Below are 11,678 nucleotides of genomic sequence, written 5' to 3'. Positions count from 1 at the left end.
ATATCCTCATTTATAATAGTTCTTTATTACCTTCACAATTCGTTATTATCTTTATTGATATTAATTTTACAGTTATAGGTACACATTTAATTCTATATTTCTATTGTAATCACATAAATATATTAATTTTATTAGAGAAATTAGGTAAAAAGGTTTAATTTGAAGTGGAATCTTCGGCGAACTAAGAAAGCTACGCTTGGCGCGACCGTGAGCCACGGGTTCGTTTAGTTGGCGCTCTGTAAATGCGTAAGTGCTACGGCATTGCACCTCATGGTCCGACTCCTCCCCGAATCCCCGGCGTGATAATGGAGCTTAGTGCACCTAACCTTAAATTAGGTAAAAAGGTAAATTAAGTTTAAAATCCTGGTCTTGTTCCTTTGCCTCGAGCAATTGGTTTAGAAGAAAAGAAAAATTATCAGGCATCAAGCATAACTTTTGCATTAGCAAATTAAATAGTGAACAACTTGCCTCATTTGAGAAGCTTCCACGACTCCAAATTTGATTGAAAAATGAAGATCTTTCACTTCAAGCAAATTAGAATTAGCAAATGAAAATGTAAAGCAGCGTTGCTCTAGTAGACCACTTCCTCTTCTAGAATTTTTTTGACATCAATTATAAAGATTTACCTCAAACTTTGATCAAAGTAATGAATATTAATGGGAATGAACGTGGGTGCGTAAATAGGAATATAATCAAGGTTACATTTGATTAAATAATGAGATTTAATGGGGAGAGAACGGGGATACAAAAACGGAAAAGCAATTGAATAATGATCTTGTATAGATTTTTATTAGAGAACTTAGGTAAAAAGTTCAAAAAAATGAGAAAAAAAGATAATGAGAATGGTGGCTATAGAGTAGTGCCAGAGCGCTTGCCATCACTGCTTTTATGCCTAATTTTATATTATATATGATGGATTGGTAAAAGACAATAATTTGATAGCAACATTATTTAGATGCGAGTATTAATCCAATTAACCGGTACAGATTGGTGAATTTGAGCTGGAGTCAATTAATATTTTAGACATGATGGAATGCTCTTCTCCTGCTCTTACATGTTCTCTTTACAATTTGACTTTCCATTCTTTTTTTCTTCATCATATATAACAACAATTGAGTCGTTAACGAATCACCGTAGTAGTTAAATTTAATGGTTCAAAAATGTAAAAAGTGGATCCACATATTATAAATACATTGTGTCAACAAATTGGAGAAGGTAGATTCATAAATTTAAAAATTAAAAAAAAAAAGAAAAAGTAGTGGACATGAATTTTTTTATTTAATCATAGGATATCTAAGATTCACAGACAAAACTTATCTAACTATAGCCATGAGTTAAATGGGTTAGTGCGCTGAGGTAGTATTCTTGGCGCCATCTCGGGTTCAAGACATGAAACATTGATATATATTCCTTCTGTCTCAGCCAGTTCGTCTTATTTTACTTTTCGTGTGTATCTCGCTTTAAAAAAGAAATGTCTTTTTTATATTTAAAAGAAGAGCTCGATAATTCAAACATTATACATAAGAAGTTTATAACCACAAGATTTCACGACATTTTAAGACATTATACATATCTTTAATTGCGACTACATACAAGATTCAAAAGTCTCTCTTTATTTCTTAAACTTCGCTTACCAAAACAAGACATTAATTTATATCGCACGGAGGGTAGGGGCTATAACCACAACAAGAAATTAGACCAAGTTTGAACACAGCGCTTGATCTCGGGTGCCTCTTACACAACTATTTCCAAAATATCAATCTCAAATAGATGTTTTACTCTTCATTCTCCAAGTAATTGTCAACTAAGAGTGAAAATATATATATATATTTTTATTTTGGTCGAACAAACTATCTTATTAATCAGTCAAACAGTTTAGTCACTTTACAACCTATCCAGCTCATAGCAAAGGAAAAAAAGATCAAAATGACAACAGAACAGACCAAAACCAAAACTGAGCCTATGCTCCTACTACAGGTAAATCAGCTATGCATCGACCCAAGCTACAACTCTTTCCATCCAGTTTCTATCCTTTGCACTTTGTCTCCTGTGTATATTATGTACAGTTCTTGCCTTGCATTCCATTTGAATTTTCCTACAAATTATCTGAGTTGGAGGCCTTGTACTGCCAGAGTGCTTCATTTCTGACCTCCCATATATGGTAAATTGTAGCAGCTAGCATTGCCCTAAGAATGAAAATATAATTACATAATCTTGATTCTTGAAGTTCATTCAAAGTCAATCTAATTGCCCATATATTATCGTCCAAATGCATGAGTGTGCGGATGGAATTTCACATCACGTTAGTCATTAAATAATTCTACTACTATTAGTTAGTTTGAAAACTGTATTTTAGGTACTTAATAGTTAATGTTACCATTTTGTCCAACATTCTATTATTTTTTGAAAGGCATAAAAGTCGATCAACATTTTAGGAATTTTTTTGTCGTTCAATATTTAATCATTTTTAGTCCACTACTAAAAAAATAAGAATTAGCGATGAACAAATTCTGTAACTGAAGTATTGTCGCCATGATGCTATTTAGCAACAGATTATTAAAAAAATATGTTAGCTACGAACAATTTAGCATCAGATTAGCGACGAGGTTCTTAACCAGTTCAATTTGGTAATAGCTGGTCCAGCTCGGGATTTAGAAATAATATAAGAAAAATCAGCTCACGAGAATGAGACCTCTAAACAGTTTCAGTAATGATGTATAAACTATAAACATTCATACTAAAGCAATTACAATTAGACCATCTAAATTTTATAAGAAGTAAGCATCAACAATAACTGACATATTAGAATCCAAAAGTTCAAAGAATGAAAGAATGGAGTCAATTTGAATATGATAATCAAATCTAAATAGTATCCATAAAGCAGTAAAATTGAGAGATGATCCAACGATGCTTTAGATGAGAACAACTTACCTACCAGCATTACTTGATGGAGCAGAATTTGATATGCCTGAATTATATTGTAAAATTCGCATTAAACGTAAGAGATACTGATCTAATACTTGGTATACAAGAGTTTGATTTTCATCCAAGTAATATACTTTACGTATTTTTTTTTATAAGATATCAATATAGCAAAGAATATGATCCTATCTCGGATTTGGATTCTACGTTTTCTTTGACTATGCAACTAATGAAATACTTTTTTCGTTTTTGACATTAAATATTACTCCCTCCATCCCATAATAAATGTCACCTTACTAAAAAAAACACGCATATTAAGAAACTAATAATGCAATGTGAAATTTACTAAACTACTCTTATATAATAAAAATAAATTACTTTTCCCTCTTGATTAGAGCATGCATGAGTAGTCCTTTTGACATTGGGAATCCAACAATACCAAGTTACTATGGTCCTTCTGTCTTGAATACATAAACTTGTCACTTTTTGTGTAAGGGTAGAGTTGGAAAAAATTAGTCAATTTTGGTTTCCTAAAGTGAGATAATTTTTTTTTGGTTAAGGTGACACTTATTATGAGACGGAGGGAGTAGTAATTATAAAGATATCTAATTAATATAGAAAATAAAATTCATGAAGTTTCAAGAATGCATTGTTGCATGTCACCATATCTTCAGCAAAAAATTAAACCCACAAACCCATCCAATTATCTTGAGTCCACCTAAGGCAACTTGATGCATAAATAGGGTTTGGAGATCCATTTACTGTGTGGCCAAAAGAGATGATGCATTCTGTGGCACTGCACCAAGCAAGCTATGTAATTAATAGGCTTCATCAAGTGGACAAGAATCATGGTTTTGATTTCTAAATCCTAGTATGAGTAGAATTTTGTTTTTATAAGATTTTGATTACGAATAGGCTTACACCATTTTATATTTTGATTTGGACTATACAACTAACGGAGTAATTTACGTTTTTGTACATTAATATTATAGAGATTTGTAAATAATTAAGGGCATAAAAGTCAATCAACATTTAGAGGATATTTTTGTCGTTCAACATTTAGCGAAAATTATTCGTGCTTTTATTATATGTAGGTAGATATGATGAACACGGGTATTCATAAGACACACTTATGTCTAGGGGTGTACAAAGTAAACCGACAAACTGCACCAAACCGATAAACCGAGTCAAACCGAGAAAAAAACCCGACTAGTGGTTTGGTTTGACTTGGTTTGAAAAAAAAAAAACCGACCATAATTGGTTTGGTTTGGTTTGGTTTTAGCTAAAAAGTCAAATCGAACCAAACCAACCCGACATTACATGTATTCAATTTTTAAAATATTTTATACATAAAAATATTTATTTGTAATGTAATTTATACATATTTCTTAAAACTTTTTGTAGTTTTTTATCTATTATCATATTATTCAAGCTTGAACTTAGAATTTTGAATGTCAATAAGTTTTATATCTTATGGATGTTAGTAACTCATATAAAGTCCAAACCAAAACCAACTCAACACTAATACTAACAAAAGAAATTCAATTTTACCACTAGGAATGACAATAATGTTGAATATCTATTCTTTAGTTTTGCATAATTGGTTTAGAGAGAAAATACATAACTTAAGTTTTTTTTCTTGTCATGTAATTAATACTTATTAGCCGTACTTATTTTAGCATGACATAACACTTTTAGATTATGGTCATTTTCTTTATGGCTTATTAATTAGCAATATTTATTTTAACCGATTTTATTATCTTTTGTTGAATATTTTAATACAATGTCATCACTCTTCTCACATTTTGTGTTATTTTCTTATGAAACACCTTAATTATATAGTTGTATCTTACTAGGACTAAAGAAATATTTGAAGTAAAGGTTATATGTTTTGTATCAAGACTATTCCGGAAAAAAAAAAATCGAAAAACCCGAGAAAATCCGAAGTTGAAAACCCGAATTTTATTGGTTTGGTTTGGTGTATAAACTTAAAAACCCGAAGCAATTGGTTTGGTTTGGTGTTTAAAAAATCCGAACCAACCCAGTCCATGTAAATCCCTACTTATGTCACACACTTATGTCAAGTAAAAGTGTCTTATCTGATCATTAGCTAAATTAGAGCGTCTAATTTATAAAACGTGTAAAATTTAAGGGGATATTTAGATATATAGCAAATTTTTTGTATATCTACACATTCAAGTCAATCGAGAAAATCTTCTCCCTAGTCCCTACCCCTTTATTTTATGAATTATGAATGTTTTCTCCTTCTGATGATGTATAACTTTCTGTTACATTTTTTTGCTTCTAAGTTATTAAATTTTCAATATTTTTTTCGGTTCATCATCATATATTTTTCTAGTTGTATGAAAGATTTTGTTTTAATGAAATTACAATGAATAAAATTAATTAATATGATTAAGATTCGTCACGCAGTTACTTCCTATTAATTCATCTTTTATTGATTCATGTAAATTTATGTTTTACCTATCTAATATTCTTTTTTTTTATACAATATATATATATATATATATATATTGATAATAGCCAAACATTTTAAATGATGTATCCGGTGGTGATACATCAAAGCATATTATACCTCCAAAAAGTTGCAAAAATAGTTTAAAAGCTAGTGTTCTTCACCAGATCTACTGACTTTTAACGTACAAAACAATTGTTTTAGTTATTAAAATTTTATGAAAATATCATTTTGTGTGCCAAAAAAGTTACGGACCGATATGAGTATATGTGGACATTATAATGTGTGTATGACAATATTTGAAAAAACGTCACACGGGAAACTATTTTTATAGTGGATCCATTCATAACCCAAATATATAATACTAAACTAGAAATGAACATGCCAAAAGAGACATGAATATGGAGTTTTGGCATGGTCTTTGGCGAAGTTTTCAGAACTTATAACAGCTCACCATCAACACTGTGTGTCGCCATAATGAAACATACACAGCCTGAGTTGTTTGATGAGGTATTGCCCATTTAATTGGTCAACACCTTATCCTCAACGCAAGTGAGGATTTTATTGAACACTACAATGATATTCAAGAATTAGATGATCACTCTGCTAATCAAGAATTGGATAATCACTCCATTGCGCTATTCGGGATGAACTCATCCCTATCCCTGACCCGACTGATTTTAAAGATTATGTGCCTTTTGATTCTCAAGGCGACGTGATTATGATGATTGATATTCCAAATGTGGTAGTTGAAGCACCAGTGTTGACTGATGAGGATGGAGACTTGATAATGACAGATGTCCAAATGATCTGATCTGATTGCATTGTTTGTTGATAGAAACATGATTTTGTTATACTTTTATCTGACTGCATTGTTTGTTGATATAAACATGATTTTGTTTTTCTGTTAAGTGTAAACTTTGGTAAATCAACTTAGTTTCGAAGATTTTGTTCGAGTTCATTTGAGTAATATTCGGTTCTGCTAAAAAAAAAATGGGTGGCACATGCCTGAGGGACTCGGGAACATTTTGGAGCACCTGAACTTGAAATAATGGCCTTATGTTCGTTGACCAAAGTCAACAATTCAAGTAAACGAGCTTGCATTCCTAATTAAAAGGTTATGATAGGTCCGTATGATGAATTTGAATTTGTCTTTTAAATTTAGATGGAAGCTGATATCGTTTGGTAGGTTTTTTGCAACGGTTTGCGATTCGGTGGTTTTCAAGCATCATACGTCTCATTTCGGGCATGTGGGTCCAAATGAGAATCTGCGATGATGTTTAAATGTAATCATTTTTTATTTAACTCCGATGAACTTCGGACACGTTTTGAACGTGTTTGGTGTTTTAGCGTTGTTTTGAGCATAAAAGTGTAACGACTCAAATGTCTATTTTTAGTTCTAGAGATTGGAATTTGATTCTGAGACTTTCTGGAGTTCTAGAATGATTTAGAAAGTTTGGTGTAATTCCGATAAGTCTCGCTCGAATTTTTAACGCAAAACGTAAAATTAAATCTTTAATGAACGAAAACAGCATCGCATTGAGCGAACGAGCTTAGAATTATGGTTTGAAAATTCCTAAATACCATATTATTAAAATTACTGTGCCAAAAACTTCGATTTCGGTATGATTATATGTGGAAGTATGCTCACCCCTAATTACATGTTTGGATACAACAATGACGAAACGAATAAGTCGGTTTTGTCTAAAGTGATGGTAACATTCTTTGAGTAAAATGATTGATATTTTCTCGAATTAAATCGGTTTACAATAAATATCATATTTTCCACTACAAAAAGTAGATACTAGTTGATGATATTTTTTTTCACCAACAATAGCAATATTTTTTTGTTAGCTTTAATAAATGGCAGAAATTTATATAATTATTGGTATATATATATATCAATATTTTGGTATATTTTTTTTTTTTGTAAAATAAATTTAAAGCATAAATATATCCCAACATTATATTTTCATGGTTGCTAAAAATATTTTCATCATTGATAAATGATAAAGTACTTAATTATCTTGATAACTTTTTTCGATTTTTATTATTTAAAAGGTTTAAATATTTTTTTGAAAAATAATATTAGTGTATTTAAGAGATTCAAAAGATAAAAACAATTTGTCAAATACGTAAATATATTAGTCATATTATTAAGTAATTTGTGTTCATGTTTTATTCAAGAATTTCAAAAGATACATATTTATTTTCTCTTTTTTTTAATCAAAGACGTGAATAATGATTTTCAACAAACAATATTTATCCTCTTTCTAAATTTCATAAAAATCGTTATATAAAAACTTCGTATTTATAATGTTAATTTGTCTATAATTTTTTTTTTGGGGCAATTAAAGGAAATTTTATTAATCACCAAATTGTATATTTACAAAACGGGGGTGGACTAAACTAAATCCGAAACCCCTCTCGGTGTTCAAACCTCTATGCCTCTTAGTCAACATATCCTAACCTGTACTACCAGTGCTGCCTAAGCTCTTAAGGAGCTGATATAACTAAATAAGTTCATATTGTCTTCAGCTGCAATAGATAGGTGCAATCATCTCATGCGTACGTGCTCCTTGGTGGTTTCCGTCAAAGATTCTTCCGTTCCTTTCAATTCATATACACAACAAAGGGCCAAGCTAGCTTTTAGGAGTGCTTTCCTGTGATGCTTACTTTTGACTTTTGTTTGACCCATTGCCATTCTAGCTCCCACTCTTCGTATTCGTTCATCCGGTTAACAAGTTAGCAGACTGTAAATATCATTTGTGAACCTACATTCAAAGAACGGAGGAGATGGTTTTTGTCTCTTGTCTACAGCATGTTATTGCATAACACACGATCTGCATTCATTGCCATTCCCAGTTTACCGGTTGTCCTCGGGTCCTCGGTTTTCCATGAAGATTCGCCCGTAGTGTAAAAGTTCGCGTTGGCTCAAGAAAGTTCCTCGCAGAGCAATCTATTCCAAGCAACATCCAATACTTCACCCCTCATTCTGAGTGGCAGTAGCAAGATGAAATTTTCCTTAATGATCGGGCTATTAGTGTCCCCCCAAAGTGCATTTTCACCCAGACAATCTTCCTTATCATCCAAAACGTTTTAGAATGCATTGTAAATATGTCTTCATTGATGTAATAAGTATAGATCCAGCATATCACAACTTATCCTTTTTTCGACTTAATGCCTAAAGTAGCTTGCATATAGCTACTTGATTCCATATTCCGAGATTTAGAATGTTTAATCCTTTCCTTTATTCATATTTTATCCCAAATAATTAAAAGCCTTCTTTGTAATAGTAGCCTCCTGGACACAAGTAACTTCCTAGCTTGACCAGATCGATTCAATCGGTTTATCACTTTCTTAGGCATTAGAAACGATTGAGACAGAGTTCGGACCCAAAATACTGATCTTGATCAATTGAAGCCTCCCGGCAAGATAGAGAGGTATTTGACATATCCAACCTTTGTGATTTTTGTAGTAATCTTGTCAACCAATAGTTTCGTGACCGTTGGATAGTTAATCTCTTGGTGAAAGGGGCACTCAGTATATGAATGGAAGCCTTCCTTCCTCATACCGCAGTTGTGTCTCGTAATGGCCTTGTTTAGTCGCTATATCCACTCCTCCAAAATACACTTCACTTTTGTTCAAATTTTGCTTTCAATCCGAAGCTTCGGTAAATAAAGCAAACTTATCCTTCAATAACATCACACATTGCAAGTCTCATACAAACAAAAAGCAAGTCATGCAAGCCAGATGTGTAATTCTAGCTTCTGGCACCTTGGATGGTAGTTAAAATCAGGGTCTCTGTGTAAGCCATTCAAACACCTATTTAAATACTTCATCAGTAAAACAAAAATGTATGGTGATATGGGATCTCCCTGTCGTAATCCCCTTTTTGCTTTCATTGTATTAGTCATTTCCCCATTCACCATAAATGTGTAACTGACAGTTTCAATATAGTTCATGATCCATAGTACCATTTTCCTGCAGAATCAACCATATCTGTTCAATGAAGTGCCACTCAGCAGGATATAGGCTTTGCAATGAAATCCACTTTTATCGTACATATAGGAGACAACCCGGCTTCACATAGTATACCCGCTGACCGTTCGTAGCTCGGTATGATGTTGGTTGAAATTAGCCTCCCTGGGATGAATGCGAGCTGGCGGTGTCCCATGATACCATCGATGACCCACTTTTATTCTTTCGAGAGATAACTTTGGAAATGATTTTATAAGGTATGGAGCAACAAGCTATGGGTCTATAATCTTTCATTATCTCGGGATGGGATTTTTAGGGACAGAGTGTAACTATTGTGTTGTTAGCGGCTCTAAGTAGTTTGTTCGGTGAAAGAATTCCGGAAGCGCGCTTCATAGACATCATCGCGCACAATATGCCATGCTTTTGCGAAAAAATAGTGCCTTGAATCCATCAATGCAGGGCTTTATTGTCTCGATGCCAAACGGAGGCTTGTTTTATCTCTTCTCTTGTAATGTTGGTGCACCTATCCACAAATTTGTTGTTGTATGTTACGGTGCTGAGCGCACTCACAGGATATTTAGGTTTATCCGGTATCCTGGTTGCGGCGGAACCTAGTAAATCCTTATAGAAATAAAGAATTCTGTTTAAATCTCTTGTATGCCTTTGTAGTATATTTCCTGCTTGGTCTTTGAGGAGTGAGATGGAATTTGAGCTTGCTCTAGCCTTAAATACAATTGAAAAAATACCTATTATTTCCTCTCTTTCCTTTATCCAATGAGCTTTAGATTTTTGCCTTAATCCCTTTTTCCCCCGATATTCATCCATTTTGTGAATTCCCCCCTAACTATCTTTTTTTGTGCCATAATTTTTGGGGGTTGGGATGTTGTAATATGGTTTTGGATTGTTTCAAGCTTGTTAATTTCCCTCAATTCTACTATCAAGCTTCCCAATCTATCAAAGTTTTTTCTGGTTCCTTCTAATTCAATTTGGGGAAGCCTATACAAAAAGGGGCATTGGGAAAATTTTTTATTGAAAATTTCCCCCCCTGTGCAAAAATTGCCTATCATAATATACTTAGTTATCGATACACCTCCTAGGAGGTGTAAATATAATATTTTATAGTATAGAAATATAAGTATTTACTTTTAAACTATAAGGGTTTGTTTGATTTGAATACAACGTATGCTGGAGTTAGTTACGTTGGGATTAGTTATACTGAGATTAGTTATGTTGAATTGGTTATCATTGTATTATTTCTTATTGACCGTTTGGCTTGTTGTATTAAAAACAACACGTGTTTTGCCATAGATTTTGAAGTCGAAACTTGAAAAATTGAGTTTTTAAAGTTGTGTTTGGACATAGATTATACTCGGAAAGAATTAAAGTTTTGTGAGTGAAGGTGAAATTTCTTCCAAAACCTGGTCTGAGCCAGCTTTTGGAACTTGAAATAATTTTGAAGATAAATTTTCATAATCTGATCCAAAATTTATGACCAAACGCTAGCTTAAGAAGAAATTATTTACTTACCAAATTAACTTTCACCTTATTTAGTAGAAAAAGGGTTTGAAGAACCTCAGAGCTATTTTTTTTAAATCATTTTCACTATTTTATATAGAAATAACTAATTCTGGTACTATTATTCCACCATACGGCGGGGATTACTTATCCGATACTATTCTAACCCTGATATAATCATTATTGAATTTTCCCAAGATTATTTATGTTTGTCCGGCATACAAAAATCCTTTTAGGGTGTATCTGACTTGTGAACCCAAAAGGGTAAAACCCCAACAAAGCCTTTTGCCTCTTACAATTATGGCCACTTTTGCCGCCAGTACAAAATAGAGACAAATCATGCAAACTTCTTTCACTTCTCTGAACCTATAAATAAAACCCCAACAAAGCATGTATTAGTCTCTCCTTATTACAATTATGGCCACTTTTGCCGCCAGTACAAAACAGGGGATAAGCCGTGCAACTTCTTTCACTTCTCTGAACCGATAAATAAAACCCCAACAAAGCATCTAGGGCCGTTTGGCTTAGGTTAAAAAAAAAAAAAATTATAGGGAAAAAAAAGGGTTATAAACCCAAAAAAAAGGGGACTACCCAAATTTTTTTTTGGGGAAATCCTTATATACATCTTTGAGAAATATTTACAAAACGCGGCGCCGTTTTATTTACAAAATATAAAAGGAGAAAACTTACAAACCTATACAAAAATTAGACGGCCAAAACCCTAATCCCCAAAAACCGTTGGTTCCTACTCTTCCCTAATATTTTCCCCCAAAGAAATTTTTTT

At 32.6% G+C, this 11,678-nt stretch overlaps 1 pseudogene; it reads left to right on the top strand.

Moving 5' to 3' along the window:
• The first annotated feature begins 1,926 nt into the window (after window positions 1-1,926).
• Window positions 1,927-11,678, top strand: part of LOC132038242 (protein NRT1/ PTR FAMILY 4.5-like) — an 18,862-nt pseudogene continuing 9,110 nt past the window's right edge.

The sequence above is a fragment of the Lycium ferocissimum genome, chromosome 11 (genome assembly GCF_029784015.1).
Source record: "Lycium ferocissimum isolate CSIRO_LF1 chromosome 11, AGI_CSIRO_Lferr_CH_V1, whole genome shotgun sequence".
Classification (NCBI taxonomy): Eukaryota; Viridiplantae; Streptophyta; class Magnoliopsida; order Solanales; family Solanaceae; genus Lycium; species Lycium ferocissimum.
This window is presented reverse-complemented; position numbering and strand designations above follow the sequence as displayed.